This window comes from Dromiciops gliroides, chromosome 4 (assembly GCF_019393635.1).
Source record: "Dromiciops gliroides isolate mDroGli1 chromosome 4, mDroGli1.pri, whole genome shotgun sequence".
In the NCBI taxonomy this organism is placed as follows: Eukaryota; Metazoa; Chordata; class Mammalia; order Microbiotheria; family Microbiotheriidae; genus Dromiciops; species Dromiciops gliroides.
In genome coordinates, this window is record NC_057864.1 from 77,974,125 (window position 1) to 77,990,355 (window position 16,231).

A 16,231-nucleotide genomic window follows, 5' to 3' on the forward strand; every position below is an offset into this window, starting at 1 on the left:
ATAAAACTATATTTGTCACCATGTGATTAATCAAGCTTAACTTACCATTAGTAGGTAGTTATTAAGGTTTATTGAAGAATATTTATTGTATTTGTACCCAGAATAGTGCCTCGAACACAGTAAGTACTTAATAAATGCTTGTTGAGTGATTGTCAGTGAGGAAATAATAAGAATAATGATAACTAATGAGTGAAACTTTAAATTTATATCTGAGATTTCAGATTGATTTCATTGGTGTGGGAATTTCCTGGCAAGGAATTTTTTATAATAATGTGGGAAAATACCTTTCTTCCACATAAAAGGCTTAGAGAGTCACTTGAGGCCCTCCCTGAGAGGTTAAGTGTCTTGGTGTGAGTCACATAGGCAGTTGATGTCCCCCAGACTTGAACCAGATCTTTTTGACTAGAAGCCAAGGTGCCTTGACCTTTATAAAGGGCTCTAAATAGAACACTAATGTTGGTGAAGTCCTTGACACAGACTGTTCTCTGAGTCTTAGGACAGCTCGATGAGATTCAGTAGAGAAGCCCCCCTGAGCATCACACTGTCTCACATAGGACGGTGATAGCTTAGCTTTGCAATGTTTCATGATCCATCTCTACAGCTGCTGCTTCAGGAGAGACCTTCGTCTTTTTATAGATGAACAGCACAAGGACTCTCTGTGAATCATTTTTATTTTTATAGTTTTACTTAGGTATCTCTTTCATACCTAGGATGACTTTACTATTGCATATTCTGTCTGATGGAAGAGTTTTAGTGTCTCCTCCACTTCACCCATGTTTGTTACTTAGAACCTACTTTTTCCCCTTGTGAATGGAACACTCAGTCAAAGGAAGGCATGGATTCTGTCCTTTGAAGAATGATTATGTTCTAGAGGCACTCAGTTTGTATTCAGTGATAGCAGTTTTTCTTTTAGCAGCAATAAATGAGCTTGGAGCTTCAGTATATTTCCGAAAAGCCCTTATTCTATGATCAGCGCTGTATGAAATGTTTCTACCTGCTAAAGAGAAGGCAGCTTGCCTAGGTTTTCTTCTTTTTTAAAATCAAAAAATTATTTTATTATTTTCCAGTTAAATGTTTTTAACATTGGTTTTCATAAAAATTTTAGTTCCAAATTTTTCTCCTTCCCTCCCTTCTCTCCCCCCTCTTCAATACAGAAAGCAATCCAATATAGGTTATATATGTACCATCATATCAAACATATTTCTGCATTAGTCATGTTGTGAAAAAATCAAAACAAAAGGGAAAAATTAGGTTTTCTTTAGCTAGGATTCAAAACCGACCAAAAGAATTGGACAGATTTTCTTCTTGTGGCTCTTGCTGTGTGATGGGATCTTCCCCACTGCAGGTAAAATGCAGACCTCTTTTTTAGTTTCAGGTGGAGCAGCAAATACATGTTGCTAGATTTATTTTGCTTTAGTTTTCACAAGATTGTCCCGCTTTTCTGTAAATATGAAGATTTTTGTTTGATGTGCTAACAATATCAGAAATCACCAAGGTTGTCTTTCCTAATGGAAAGAAAAATCCCTTAATTAAAAAAAAAAACATACTGAAATTCAATATAGGGCATTTTCTCTTTTTTAGTACTAACTTTGCATTGAAAAGTTGGTATAACCATCTTTCCAAAGCCTCTTGTGGTTTAGTGGGAAAAACTCTTGATTTGAAGCCAGAGACCAGGCTTTGAATTTTATCTCTAATAACTGACTGTATAAGTCTCTTCTCCACATTGAGTCTCAGCTTCCTCATAGAAAGAATGAGGCAGTTGGACCAGATTGGAGATTCTTAACCCTTTACGTATGATGGGCCCCTTTGGCAGTCTAGGAAAGCCTATAAACCCTCTTCTCAGAATCATGTTTGTAAATGCATATATTTAAACACATGGGATTACTTTAAAAACTAATTCTATTGAAATACATTTACCAATTAAAAAAAAAATCACAGACCTCAGGTTAAGAACTCCTGGGTTAGATGTTGTCCAAAGTTCTTCTATAGCTCTTTCAAAACAAAACAAAACAGGGGCAGCTAGATGGTGCAGTGGATAAAGCACAGGCCCTGGATTCAGGAGTACCTGAGTTCAAATCCGGCCTCAGACACTTACTAGCTGTGTGACCCTGGGCAAGTCACTTAACCCCCATTGCCCTGCTAAAATTAAAAAAAAATTTAAAAACAAAACAGCTCCTTATTTTGCTTTACACGGTACTCAGGTTTTTCATTTTTAACATCCAAAGAAAATTTGACTCCAAACTGGACCTTTATTGGACGGTTTGTTTATAATTATAGCATTTGCCTTATGTTCTCAAAAACAGCTGTTACTTTTCACAGGGAAAAGTGCAGAATTTAAGGAACTGTGAGTTCTAGACATTTTACAGCTGTTGGCTGGATATGTTAAAAGGTTGGGTGCATCTTCTTGTCACTGCCATATCCAGCATTTTTTTTAAAGTGTCAAGTTCTAAAATGTAAACTGAGTAGAGTCTTGAAAAAAAAATTTGACTTACCTGTTCAGTTGCATGCCTGTTCCAGTGAAATTTGTTACTGAACAGGCAAGAAAGAGAACTTTAGCTATTAGCATAGCATGAATGGTAGCTCTCACTATTTTTTTTTTTTTTGGTAAGGCAATTGGGGTTAAGTGACTTGCCCAGGGTCATACAGCTAGTAAGTGTTAACTGTCTGAAACCAGATTTGAACTCAGGTCCTCCTGCCTCCAGGGCCGGTGCTCTATCCACTGTGCCACCTAGCTGACCCATAGCTCTCACTTTTTGAGTCCCTTCCTTTCAAGATGCCAGGAACAGTTCTTGGAAGAGGATGCATAAGAAAAGCAATTAAAAAGTAGAGTTGTCCAAAAGTAGAATTGATTGCCCAGGAAAACAGTGGGCTTTCTGTGTCTTCAAACAAAACAAAGAAAACCATTGGTTGGGAATGTCGTGGGAGAGATTCTTGTTCAGATGTGGCCTTGATTAGGTGGCTTCTGCGTTCCCTTCTAAACCTGAAATTCCATGATTCACTGTTTCATTAGAAGACATGCAGACAGTTAACTTCATGGAACAAAATGTTTTCTTTTTGTTTTTGAAAGAAGGTGGAGCTTCCCCTGAATAACCATCTTGAAAGACAATCATTTCTCGTGTAAATTTTAAAAATTAATCAAAAGTCTTGCATTTTGATACAGTTGAATCAATATTTGTTGAAAGCATGAATGTTTTGGCTTGTTTAGGTTTTTTGTTTCATTTGACTTGTCTTTTTATTAATGGAGTAATAAAAACAAAAATGCTTCAGTGTTTATAGGGACAGATGCTTATAGGAAGTTTTACAATGTATTTGGCCAGCTTAGCTTGTTGGTGAACAATCCTACCAGGTGACATCTTTTAGGGAAGAACTGAACAGTATAGTATTAAGTTCTTTTAAAAAATGTATAAGCCATTGATCATAAACCTATACAGGAGCAAGGAGTAATTTTCTCATTCATCTTATTCACTATGCTTATAGTATCTTTAATTTAGGTGATGCTCATTAAATATTTGTAGTGAATGACTAACTAAATGAATGATCATTATGTTGGCTTCTACTTTTATTCTCTGAAGTTCCTTGAGAGAAAAACTTCAATATGGCTTCAGAATAGTAAATTGATAGGTGTAGTATGTCCTTAGAAAATGAATACTGTATCATGAATTGGTGGCTTTGAGAGGTCTAATTTCTGAAAGTAACATTTTGATTTAATATTGCTTAATATAACATGCATACAGGAATGTGACTATATTCTGGCTACTGCAACCTTAATTATCTTGAATTTCTGTTGTTAAAAGAAACTAAAGATATTCAAGGCTACATCATTCACTGCTTGAGGTTAACATCACAGAGGAGCAACAATGCCTTCTGACAAATTAGTGCCATGGTCAGAGAATAATATTCCTACTGGATTATTAGTCTTGCCCTCCATGGCATTTTTGTGTTCTTACACCTTATTGTCCTTTTGTAGAAACTGGCCTTTTGCAGAGATGCTCGTACATCATTAAATCAAAATCATTGGAATTCTTAGAACATATCGCATCAACAGAAAAACCAAACCTTTGGCCAAGTAAGAATAAGCTTTTCTGTGTTTCTTTGCCTTTCCAACAATGTCGACATCACAGTCAAGTTTTCCAAGCCTGGGTGTCTCACAAGAACCCTTTAATTAGTTTCATTTTCTGAATTTCACCTTTTTTAAATAATATTTTTCATACATACAATAAACTTTACATTTGATCTTTAATAGGCAGACCTTTTTTTTTTTTCAGTAAGTAATGAATGACATTTCAGTTGATCCTTGGTGACCCTCTTAGTTTAAGCAGAACTGATTGACAGGGGGAAAAACTACTAGTTCTTAAGTCAGAGGACATGAGTTCAAATCTCACTACTAATGTAGCTTGTAAAACCCTGGGAAAAGCAATGGAATATATAGTACAGTACAATACAGTGGTACAGTAAGTAGAGAGAATGCTGAACCTGGAATCAGGAAGATGTGAGTTCATATCCAGTCTCAGACACTTACTTGGGATACTGGACAAGTCACCAGCATGCTCTGGTTTCCCATCTATAAAACTGAGATAATAATAGTTCTTCCCTTTTAGGGTTGTCATGAGGATAAAATGAGATAATATTTGTAAAGTGCGTTACAAAACTAAAGTGCTTAAAGTGTAAACCTTAAAGGGGCATTTATATAAATTCCAGCTCTTAACCTCTGTGAGTCTCAGTTTCCTCATATGTAAAATGAGAGTTATACTAAATGACTTCTGAGATTCCTTATAGCTTTAGATCTATAGTTGTGTGACATTGATAATCTCACTAGCTACCTTACAGTAAAATCCACTCGAACTAGTAGATTTTTATTATAATTTAGAGTTAGATATTTCTTAGTAATACCTCCTACTATACTTTTTACTTCTCTTATCTTACATTCAAGGCCAAAGAATGATAATCACATTTATACCTTATGTTATAGCCTGACTTGTCTATAAGCAATTCTCTTCATCCCCCATTTTTTTCTCTTACAGAAGTAGTGCAGAATGGAAAAGATCATGGTGATGCTACTTTTCAAAAAGGCATTATTGTCATTATTGATTCCTATGCCTACCTTTCACATACTTATAAAAACTATTCTGAGAAGGACCTATGTATTAAGTTGGTGGTATCCTTGGTGAAATCATGATAAGAGGGAATACGAAGCCTTTGAGGCATAATTTTCTAAAGTTAATCATATCCTTATAGTCACACAGTCTTTATACTTGATGGAGAGATGTGCTGAAATATAAGATACTGCTCGGTTATGACATGTTGATTACAAAAGAACATTTGACTCAGGAAAGCAAAATGCCAATGTAAAGGCTATTCTCCAACAAGATGTCTGCCATGAATGTGTTAAATCACATGTGAGAGACGCACCTATAAAAGGGAACTTTGTTCAATGCTTCTCTGAGTATCAACATCAAAGAATGCAGCAAGGGTGAGCAGCAGATAGAGTTCTAGACCTAGTGTCAGGAAAAGCTGAGTTCAAATCTGGCCTCAGACACTTAGCAGTTAACTATAAAATGGGAATAACAGTAGGACCTACCTCCCAGGGTTGTTGTGAGGAGAAAATGAAATAATATTTGTAAAGTTCTTAGCACAGTGCCTGGCCGATAGGAGTGGATGATATATAAAGGCTTTCCCCCTCCCCTTCCCTCCTTTTCCTCCACAAGGGAGATTTTTGCTCACCAGAGGTGTTGACTAACATCATGGAGGATGTCCTATACAAAGTTTCAATAAGTCCTTATAGGTGGTGAGAATTAGGTTGTCTGGATGCTCATGTTTACAGATAAATATTGTCATCAGAATGATGGTACAAAGTGGTCACAAGTAACGTCCTGTAAAACATCCCTAACAAGTGGTCATTCAGTCTTAGTTTAAAGATCCCCTGGGAGGAGGAACCTGCTACCTTCTGAGGAAGCCCATTAAATTTTTAGACAGCTGTAATTATTACAAATTTTTTCCTTATATTTCCTCAAAATCTCTCTCTCTATCACTTCCACATACTGCTTCTAGTTCAGCCTTCTAGGGGCAAGCAGACCAAGTCTAATCTTCCTTCCACGTGTCACCCCTTCAGATACTTGAAGACAGTTATAGTACCTTCCCTTTTACCAAGCATACCCCAAAACATGCCATCCAGCCTTCATGTAAGTCATTAAGGAACATGTTGAATGGCATAGGGCCAAAGACAGGCCCCTGGGATCATTAAATCAAAAACTACCCTCCAATTAGACATGGTTTGCTTAACTACTATTCTGGGTCCAGTAATTGAATCAATTCTGGCTCTACCTAAGTGTACTATCATCTAGTCCACATCTCTTTCTTTCCCACAAGAATAGGATAAAAATCTTTGTAAAAAAGTGATAGAAATCTAAGTACCCTGTATCTACAACTTCCACCTGATCTTTTAGTTTAATGACTAGGTTAAAAAAAGAAAATGAGCTTAGTCTGGCATGGTTCTGTTGATATATTTTCAAATTTTTGGTTGAAGACCCCAGTGTTCTTTACTAATGTGTTTTATAGACCTTGTTGTGCTTTATAAATGTCAGATGTTATTATTAGCAATCTACACAAGTGGTTTAAAAATCACTATTTCCCAGATTATGATATCTAGTTGGATAAGCAGTCTATTGAGTTAGTCCATTAGATTGTTGATGTTAGACAAGCACCATGGCTGGACAATGAGTTGAGGCTATTAGAACAAATCTTATTTTTCACTTTACATGATATGAAGCTCTTCCTTGCTGCAAAAACCAGTCTTTTAAAATCTATTTAATATGTTTTTCTTGGTGATGCTCTATGTCTGTAGATTATGGAGCACCATAATTTCCTAAAAATCAAAGATGGCCTAAGGGGCAATGGAAGTACCCATAAAGTAGACACAAGTAGGCTACAGCACCTCACCTTAGATGTTTAAGGCATGTATGGAGAAAGAGTAAAGGATAACAACTGGACAGTCCAAATGTTGCCCCAGAATCTATGAAATGTTAAAATCATTTGGGAGAAGGAATATAGCATTTTGGATATATCTTCTTTGGAAAATTTGGGGAAAGACAGGTACAAAAATCCCATTGGGAAGAGGTGAATGAGAGGCAACATATACTGATGAATTTGGAATCCCATCAGTGAGATCAAAGCTTCATGGAAGTGTCCGCACAACACTTATTAACATTCATTGCATTTAGTTTTTGTTGGATGAATGGAGGGATAAAAATGAATGATGCATTGAAACTTTGGAGTACTTTAAATAAGTTATATCTGATTGTCCTTGTGGAAGTTTTGTAATTTCATTCATTTTCAGTCCTGTCCAACATTTTTGTGACCCCATTTGGGGTTTTCTTGGCAAAGATACTAAAGTGGTTTGCCATTTCCTTCTCCAGCTCACTTTACAGATGAAGAACTAAGGTAAATAAAGTTGTGACTCACCCAGGGTCACACAGGGTGTGAAATCTGAGGCCAGATTTGAACTTGCATCCTCTGAACTCAGAGCTGGCATTCTATCCACTGTGCCACCTAACTTCCCATAGAATATAGTCCTATATAAAACATCTTGAAGATGCTAAATTCTCTGTGTGTCTACCATGCATACATACATACACATATATGTATACATGTAGTATATTTTTTACTAGACCCATTATTGGCTTAGGGAACTCATGGTAAAGAAGTTTCCTCCACAAGTTCAGACAGACAAGTTCATCTGCAACTTAGAGCGTTGCCTGTAGCACTGAGAGGGTAAATGATATATCTGGGGCAACCTAGGTAGCGCTTGAACCCAGTGCTTCTTTTCTTTGAGACCACCACTCTATCCACTACTTAATGCTGCCTCTCATATGAATGATATATTCAAAAATTCCATCATTGCTTACTATGAATTTTCTTCCTAAGGCCTGAGTGTATACTTTTGACTTTTCTTCATACTTACCACCAACCGCAGGGGCAGCTAATGTAATTTTCAAAGCTTATCCACTTCAATTTTCAGTCTTCAGGAGAGATTGTCCATGTGACATGCCAACAACTTGTTTATTGTAGTTTTCTCTTGGGTTTACTAAATCATTCAATTAGATTAATATTGCACCATTATTTTTATCTGCTCTCTTTGGTTTTAGCATGAAGAAAATAGTGTTTAGAGCCATTTTCTGAAATACTGGAAATGTTATATTACATTCGTCATCTTTCACAACCAAGATGTTTTATTGGCACAAGGATGACCTCCACGAAGCATATTCAAATATTTTTCACTGATTTGGATAGTTAAAAAAAAATTGCCTACAGTCACATAGCTTTTCAATGTAAGAGTTTGGCTTCAGACTCCACAAATTGATACTTTTTTCACTATAGTAAAGAGAGTGCTTGGGTTTTGTTTTGTTGTTTTGTTTTGTTTTATTTTGTTTTGTTTTTTCAATGCAACAAACATTTATTTTATTTTTCCAGTTACATGTAAGGGTAGTTTTCAACATTCATTTTCATAAGATTTAGAGTTCCAAGTTTTTCACCCTCAGTCCCTTTCCTCCCCCCTTCACAAAGTCCTTGGTTTTAATATTTATAAAAACACATACATCATTGAATCCCAGTGTTGTTTTTTTTAAACACCTTTGCCTTCTGTCTCACTTATCACAATGAATTTTAGGGAAATTCTCAAACAAATCTGTTAAAAAAAAGTTTGCTGGAGAATAAAGTTGGGAGTGAAAGAGGAAATCAAACATTGTTAAAATGTCTCAGTTCTAGAAAATAGGAAATTCAGGGACAGGTTTTAGTAGTTTAATGAAAAAGATTAATACATGATAATTTGATAGATGTGTGCTCTCATTTGTGGGTGTATGCCTTCCCATAGTTAAGATCACATTGCCCATTCATTCTCTTTGTGTAATTCTTGTCTTTTTCCAAAATCTTCTGTAGAAGATATATACAATATACTAAAGCTTTTCTCTATATCTTTCTAATTGATATTAATTGGAATAATAGGTGAGATCATTTGAAATTCATTTCTATATCATTGGGATTGAATCACGCCTGAGTTGTTTGTTTTTTCCCCTTACTTGAGCACTAGCTATATAGTTGGTTTTGAAAATTTTTAAACACCTGTGTTTTCACTGATCATTCCCCTCCCCCCCAGCTCCGCCAGGGTTCTGACCTCCACACATCAGCTTCTCCTACCATCAGTGGGGGAGTAGATTAGAAAATGGTTGAGATAGTAATTCACTTTGCTGGGGGCCTGACATGTACAGTTTATCACTGTAATATAATGAGCTACATTTCCCCAGTGTGTTGTCAGTTCCCTTGAGCTTTGCCAGACACTGTTGGAGGTAGCATTAACTCCTTTAAAGCTAGGGGAAAGTGTTTATTAACTTGAAAATCTGAAAGAATCATTCCTCCTGCAGGACCTGGGTCTAGGAAAGCAATTTAGGAATTTTGAAGATCTGGTCCATTTTATAATAACAATAATAATATCTAACCAGCTTAGCAGTTCTCTACTTTGCCATTCTTTAACCTTCTCCCTTGTCCCCAAATCCAACCCATCATCCATGTTGTGGTGGTGGCAAGGAAAAAACAAAATAGAGAAATTACAGCCAGTATGATGTACAGTGTGGGCTTTGTTTGCCCTGAGACCATTGTGCTGTCTATGAAGGTCTGTCAACCCTGGCGAAACAACACTGATGAGGTCAGCATTCCAGGCAGTGTGGTGAAACTGCTTCTATAAATATAAGAAATAGATGGGGGTATAACTATATTACAGGCTGGTGTCCCTACTTGAAACTGCCATGATGATCAGCTTGGCATGAAGGATAGTGAGCAAGCATGGCCTTCTTTCATGTTCTGATAGCCCCCTCCTACTGGAATTGTTTCAGTGCAGATGACACTGGACATTAAAGCAGGCCAATTATGAGTGGTTCAGGAAATAGACTGGAGAGTTTATGAAGGCAAGTCAAAAGTAGATCATTGTCACCAGAGATAACAGAAGGGTTATCCTTAAGGAGTCTAGACATCATGATCCATGTAGATGATATATGGAAAACTATGGAGATATTGTAACATCACAATAATCTGTAAAAATTTAACACCTACCAAATACGTAGCAAGACATGACCTAGGGAGTAGAATTACATATCAGAAGCCCTCCATATTTCATTGACTGACAGACAACAAATCCTCATACTATAAATACAGTCCTCAAAATACCCTGGAGAAATCAACTTATAAATTGTTCTGGAATTGTATCATTATTACAGACTAAACCGTTCTTGTCTGTAACAGCCTGGACAAAACATTTATTCATTAAAACTTAAGAACCACTTTATTGTTGTCTTCATCCCTAATACTTCCAAACAACATAGAAGCCTCCAAAGTATAGACCTGGCCAAGGAGGTCAAAATCATGTGGGAACACAATGAGGTAAATTTGATTCTGTTGTACTAATCTCTGCCAAAGATATTTTCAAGGAACCTACAAAGGGTGAGGTTACATTTTACTATTTCCTTCAACTATAAAAAAGAGATATTTTATTTGTTTTGTAGTAATCTGTAGAACATTATATGTAAAAGAATAATGGTAAGATGATATCTTGTCCCAGAACCATATCTAGCTAAACCCCATTTTAAAAAAAGGATTAGAACAAGATAATAATAGTAATGACTGACATATAGAAGCTTTAAGTTTTCAAAGCACTTTACTCAGACATCTCACTTGAGTCTCACAATAACCCTGTGAGATAGATCTGACAGGAATTTTTATCTCCATTTTATAGATAAGGAAACTGAGGGCCAGAGAGTTAAGTGATTTGCCCATGGTTACATAGATAGTAAGTGCCAGGTTTGCCTGACTCCCAAGTCCAACACCCTCCACTAACGTAATGCTACGTCTTAAACCTCTTTTTCCTAAATATCAGAGTGGAGTTGTGGAAAGAGTACTGGATATGAGGTGTTTTTTTTTTTTAAAAAAAGACCCTGGGCTCAAATCCCAGTTCTGTTACAGTGGGTAATCTTTTAAACATTTTTTAAAATCTTTTTTTAATTTCTGAATTTAGCAAACCAAATAAAATTAGCATTTCTATATACAAAATAGAATAGAAAAAATAGTAAGGTAAGTAGAATTATTATTACATAGATATTTTTGTTTAAAGTATATTTTCTATGCATGATCCTGTAGCTTTAATAGGCTGAGAAGCAACATATAACTTTAAAAGCTGTCTTGCTTTTTTGTGTTTCCTTCTATTCTCTTCTGCTCCTTTAAAAGAAATGTTTCAATGACCCTCTTTTTTTCTCCTGCAACCCTATTACTATTCTTCTCTCTTCTACCCACCTACCCTCCTCTTCGAAGATTCATGGAAAACAAAACAAAACTCTTATAGTGAGACAAACACACATTGACAGTGTCTGAAAATACATGTCTCCTTCTGCATCTTAATTCCATCACCCTCTCTATCAGGAAGTGGATAAAATGTTTCATCACTGATCCCCCTGGAATCATGGCTGGTCATTGCATTGATCAGAATTCTTAGTCTTTCCAGGACTGTTTTTCTTTAGAGCATTGTTGTTATTGTATGAATTGTTTTGGTTCTCTTTCCTCCACTCTATGAGACCATTACAGTGACCTTTGCCAAGTTACTTAACCTCAATAAGCCCCATCTGTAAGCCTTATCTGTAAAATAAAGAAAATTAGTTTAATTTAAAAATTAAGTATTAATGATATAGAAATGAATTTCAAATGATCTCACCTATTATTCCAATTAATATCAATTAGAAAGATATAGAGAAAAGCTTTAGTATATTGTATATATCTTCTACAGAAGATTTTGGAAAAAGACAAGAATTACACAAAGAGAATGAATGGGCAATGTGATCTTAACTATGGGAAGGCATACACCCACAAATGAGAGCACACATCTATCAAATTATCATGTATTAATCTTTTTCATTAAACTAATTTTACTTACTTCACAGGGTTGATATGAGTACCAAATGAGATAATGTATGATATTACTGGAATAAATACTTTTAAGACCCAGGGATTATCTGAAGATTCTCATATTTGATACTGATTTTATAACTTTTTTGGTAAGTTTAACATTGACGTTTGCTTCCATATCCATTTTCTTCCATTTCATTCTCTGTCTGCTTGCTTCACTTTCCTTTAGACATTAAAACTTCACTTTCATCTCTCCACCCAAAGATTCCAATATATGCAATTCTAAATACAAACCAGATGAGTGTGAGAATTATTTGGAACAAAGTAATTAAATTTATTGGCTTACATAGTAAACCTTACAACTTTTTGCATCTTTTTTTTAAAAAAAAACAAAACCTTCTAATTGCAATATCTTTTTTCTGTAGTCACTTTTTTATATGTTTTGACATGGAGGTCATAAGTTTTGGACACATTCTATAATTCACAACGAAACCATACTTTTATCACAATGGATATTAAATGTACTTTTGACAAAGTCTATTTTTCCAAGTCTAGCCTTGATTATTGTTTTATCTTTGTGTTCTCAGTGGCCTGGCATAACTCCTTGCACATAACACATGTTCCATGTTTGTCGAATTTATTAAATTGAATCTACTCCTGATGACTATGATCAACTTCAGTCAGGTCTTATCAGTATGTTTGCTTCTTAATCTGCTAAACCACAGTCATCTTTTTTTTTTTTGCCTGAAACAAGAAATTAGCAGGTGTTCCAACACTCATTTGTCTCAGCTGATTTTGAAGTCCTAAAAATGATGATAGCTGTTTATTTTACATATATATATATATATATACATACATATATGTGTGTGTGTGTGTGTGTGTTTTGCTGATGTCATTGTAAAGCTCGATTTTTTGGAGTGAATAGAGTAGGAAAGGAGAACACTAGAACACTTAATTGAGCAGCAGCTCATTACATTAGGAATGGTCAAGGTGAGCCCCCTACTTTATTCCTATTTGATATATTTCTTTGGGGAAAATTATCATCCTCTGGAGAATTGTCCGTCTTTGACATGCAAAGAAACAACTTCCCAACATTTCCTTTCATTTTACTTCCAGAACTATGTGTATTTATGTATTTATAGTTATTTGTGTGTTTATATTGACTTAAATATTTCTACTTAGACTAATTACTTCTATGCCTTTCTCATAAAATGTGAGCTCATTCAGGTCAGATACTGGTTTGCTTTTCACTTTGTATCCTCATCCCCTGACATGCAGTAGACTCTTAATAAATGCTTGTTGACCTATGTTGAATTATGATCTTTAATAATAGGTTAAGGGAGGGAGGATGGAGAAGAAATTCAGTTAAACTTAATTTTGAAATATACAATAGAAAAATATTTCCATTCTAATTTTTCTCTAGCAATGAATGGTTTACCAATAGGCCCATTAGAATGAAGTAATCATCAATGTTAGACACATAGGAGATGGTGGGAATGGGGGTGGGGGGAAACCAATTCATTGGAGAGGAAATCCAGTAAGGAATGTGGAGCAAAGAGAACTGGACAGAGAGTCAAAAGATCTGGATTCTAGTCTTCCCTGGCTCTTCTACTAGTTTTCTGTGATGATATTAATTAGGTCACAACTCCCCTATCCCATAGTTACACAGAATGACACAATTTGAGAATTTGGAAGGGACCCCATTGACCGTCTAGCCCCATACCCCAAACCCAACCCATAGCCCATACCAACCCATACCCCAAAGGAATTACCTTTATATCATGCTCAACAAAGTGTCATTCAGCTAATGTTTGAAAATATCCAGGGAGAGGGAACCCACCACCTCTTTTTGGACAATTCTCATTGGTTTAAAGTTTTCCCTGACATCAATTCTAAATTTACATCCTTACAACTTCTACCCCACTACCCTTAGTTCTTCCTTCTAGTGCTAAACAGAACCATTTACCAGATGACTGTCCTTCAGAAACCTGAAGACACACCTATGGCTGAGTTTTCTCTTCTCTAGGCTAAACATTTCAAGTTTCTTAAATTTATAGCACATGGACTTCATCATCCTGGCATCCCCACTCTGGACACTCTCCAGCTGATCGATGCCTTTCTCAAATTATGGTACCTCAAAATGAACATAGTAGCCCACATGAGATTGTGGAACAGATGAGATCTAAGGTACCTGCCAGAAAGGCCCTTTAAAAATCCTCATCATGAGATCGAATGTATAAATAGATAACATCTAAGGGACTTTCTAAGACTAAGATTACATGGGGTATGCCAAAGGTCTTAAACAAATAAGCTTAGACTGCACTAAGACTTTGGGGACACCCAAAATAATCATTCCAAGCCTATTTCCACAAGTACATAGTGGGTACAATTATGAATACTCAAACCCTGTGGGATTTCTTCTGTTGTAGCAATTCCCTCTACCGCCATATAAATCCACAATTACTCAAAGACGTTAAGTCACATAGCTAGTGTCAGAGGCTGCACTGAATCAAGGTCTTCTTGCCTCCGACATAGTATTCTCTGTACTGCAAGTTATTGACTCCATGACTTGCATAGGATCCTTAAAATAAAATGCAACTGGGAGACACTTTCTGCCTGTCAAACAACAAGCATTTGTAAGACCCTACTTTGTGCTAATCCCTGTGCTAAAAGCTAAGAAGGTGAAACAAAAGACAGTCCCTACTTTCAAAGGAGTTTCCAGTCTGAGAGGGGAGATAAAACGCACAAACAACCATATACTTATGTTTTCTGTCTCAAAAGAAAACACTAAGTTCAGCTTCATTTATTGTTGTCTTCCAGATGCAAAGTTTATAGTAGTAAGTAGCCTAAGGAACTAAGGTCCTTAACCACTTGGTACAAAGCCTAATTCCAAACACAGCTCATTTCTGGGAACAATTTGATGTTCATAGTCTTTCCTCACTGATTGATATTCATTTGTGAATTTGCATTTTGTAGCTTTACGTGTGTATATTTTTAATTAGAACTGTGAAAAATTTGGGGGTGCTTTGTCTTTGATGAAGAATAACCTTTCTGATTTCTTTTGGTGTCAGCAAATGCTTTTAGAAAAGATTTAGCTTCCTTCCTTGTAGGGAAGTGCAATATTCTTAAGTGGGAAATTTGGAATCTGTATTTTAGTGTGGGAATGAATACATTTGATATTCTTGTTAAAAGGTAAGACAGATTTGGAGGTTTGGGGGTTTCTTTACTTGTGGGCTGTAGTGGAGAGCTGTGTGATCTCTCCTGTTCTGGGTAATAGCCATGTTTCCCATTTCTGTTGCATAATATTTTGTTTTCTGGAGGCTAGCAACAAGGGTCATGTGTGTTGTGGATTCTCCTCTTCTGGGCAATACTGGTTCTGATGGATGAGATTCAAATATGACTTGAACAATGCCTTTTTTTTACTCCTTCATTTTAGAGACATGGTAAAATTTGACTAAGAGAAGAATCAGAATCGGGAAGCTGATTATCCAAATTAGGAGAAATTCACTTTGGATTATCATCAATGGGACTGTTAAACTCAGAGCTAATAAGACCAAATTTCTGTTCTGGAATTATTATTTATAGTTGAATTCATTGCATAAACAAATTAGAAGGAAAATGTTTTGTTGGAAATCAAATAAGTGAAATACTCTTTTTTTTTATCCTCTCCCACACTTCTTCGCTCTCCAGTAACATTGGGTGACTTTTATGGGAGGAAGTATAGTGCAGCTTCATGGCATAGTGGATAGAGTGCTGGGTCTGGAGTCAGGAAGACTCATCTTCCTGAGTTCAAATCTGGCCTCAGATATATCCTAGCTATGTGATCCTGGGTAAGTCAGTTAACCCTCTTTGCCTAAGTTTCTTCATCTGTAAAATGAACTGGAGAAGGTCAAAGTAAACCACTCCAGTATCTTTGCCCAGAAAACCCCACGTGGTGTCACAGGGTCAGGCATAACAAAGAACATGGTTTAAGTCTTGGTACCAAGCAATGTGATCCTGAGCATATCCTGAACCTCTAAGGACCAAGGCTTAAATAGGATATCACTTTGTATCACCTGTCCCACAGGGCAAATTATGAGAAGAGTGCATTGTAAATCTTAGAGCACTATATAAATGTGAAATGCTTTTGTTATACTAATGCAATGACAGGCTTCTTTGGAACAATTGTAATAACTCAGTTATGAAATAGAACAAGTAGTAAAGCTGGTCAGTCCCCCTCCCCCATCCCAAGTCAGGCAGTTGTTGTTTTTTTAATTTTGTACTTACTTCGTTGTGATGACATGACTCTTATGTT

At 36.1% G+C, this 16,231-nt stretch overlaps 1 protein-coding gene across 4 annotated transcripts in view; it reads left to right on the plus strand.

Annotated features, from left to right (window-relative positions):
- C4H1orf21 (chromosome 4 C1orf21 homolog) overlaps positions 1-16,231 on the plus strand; it is a 291,700-nt gene that overhangs the window by 88,726 nt on the left and 186,743 nt on the right. The window contains exon 1 of one of the 4 annotated variants that reach the window (XM_044005061.1): positions 11,971-12,086. The exons of the other annotated variants lie outside the window; for them this stretch is intronic. The gene's annotated coding sequence lies outside the window, so the exon portion shown is untranslated. Of the gene's footprint in view, positions 1-11,970; positions 12,087-16,231 lie in introns of those variants that run through there. 4 annotated transcript variants of the gene reach the window in all.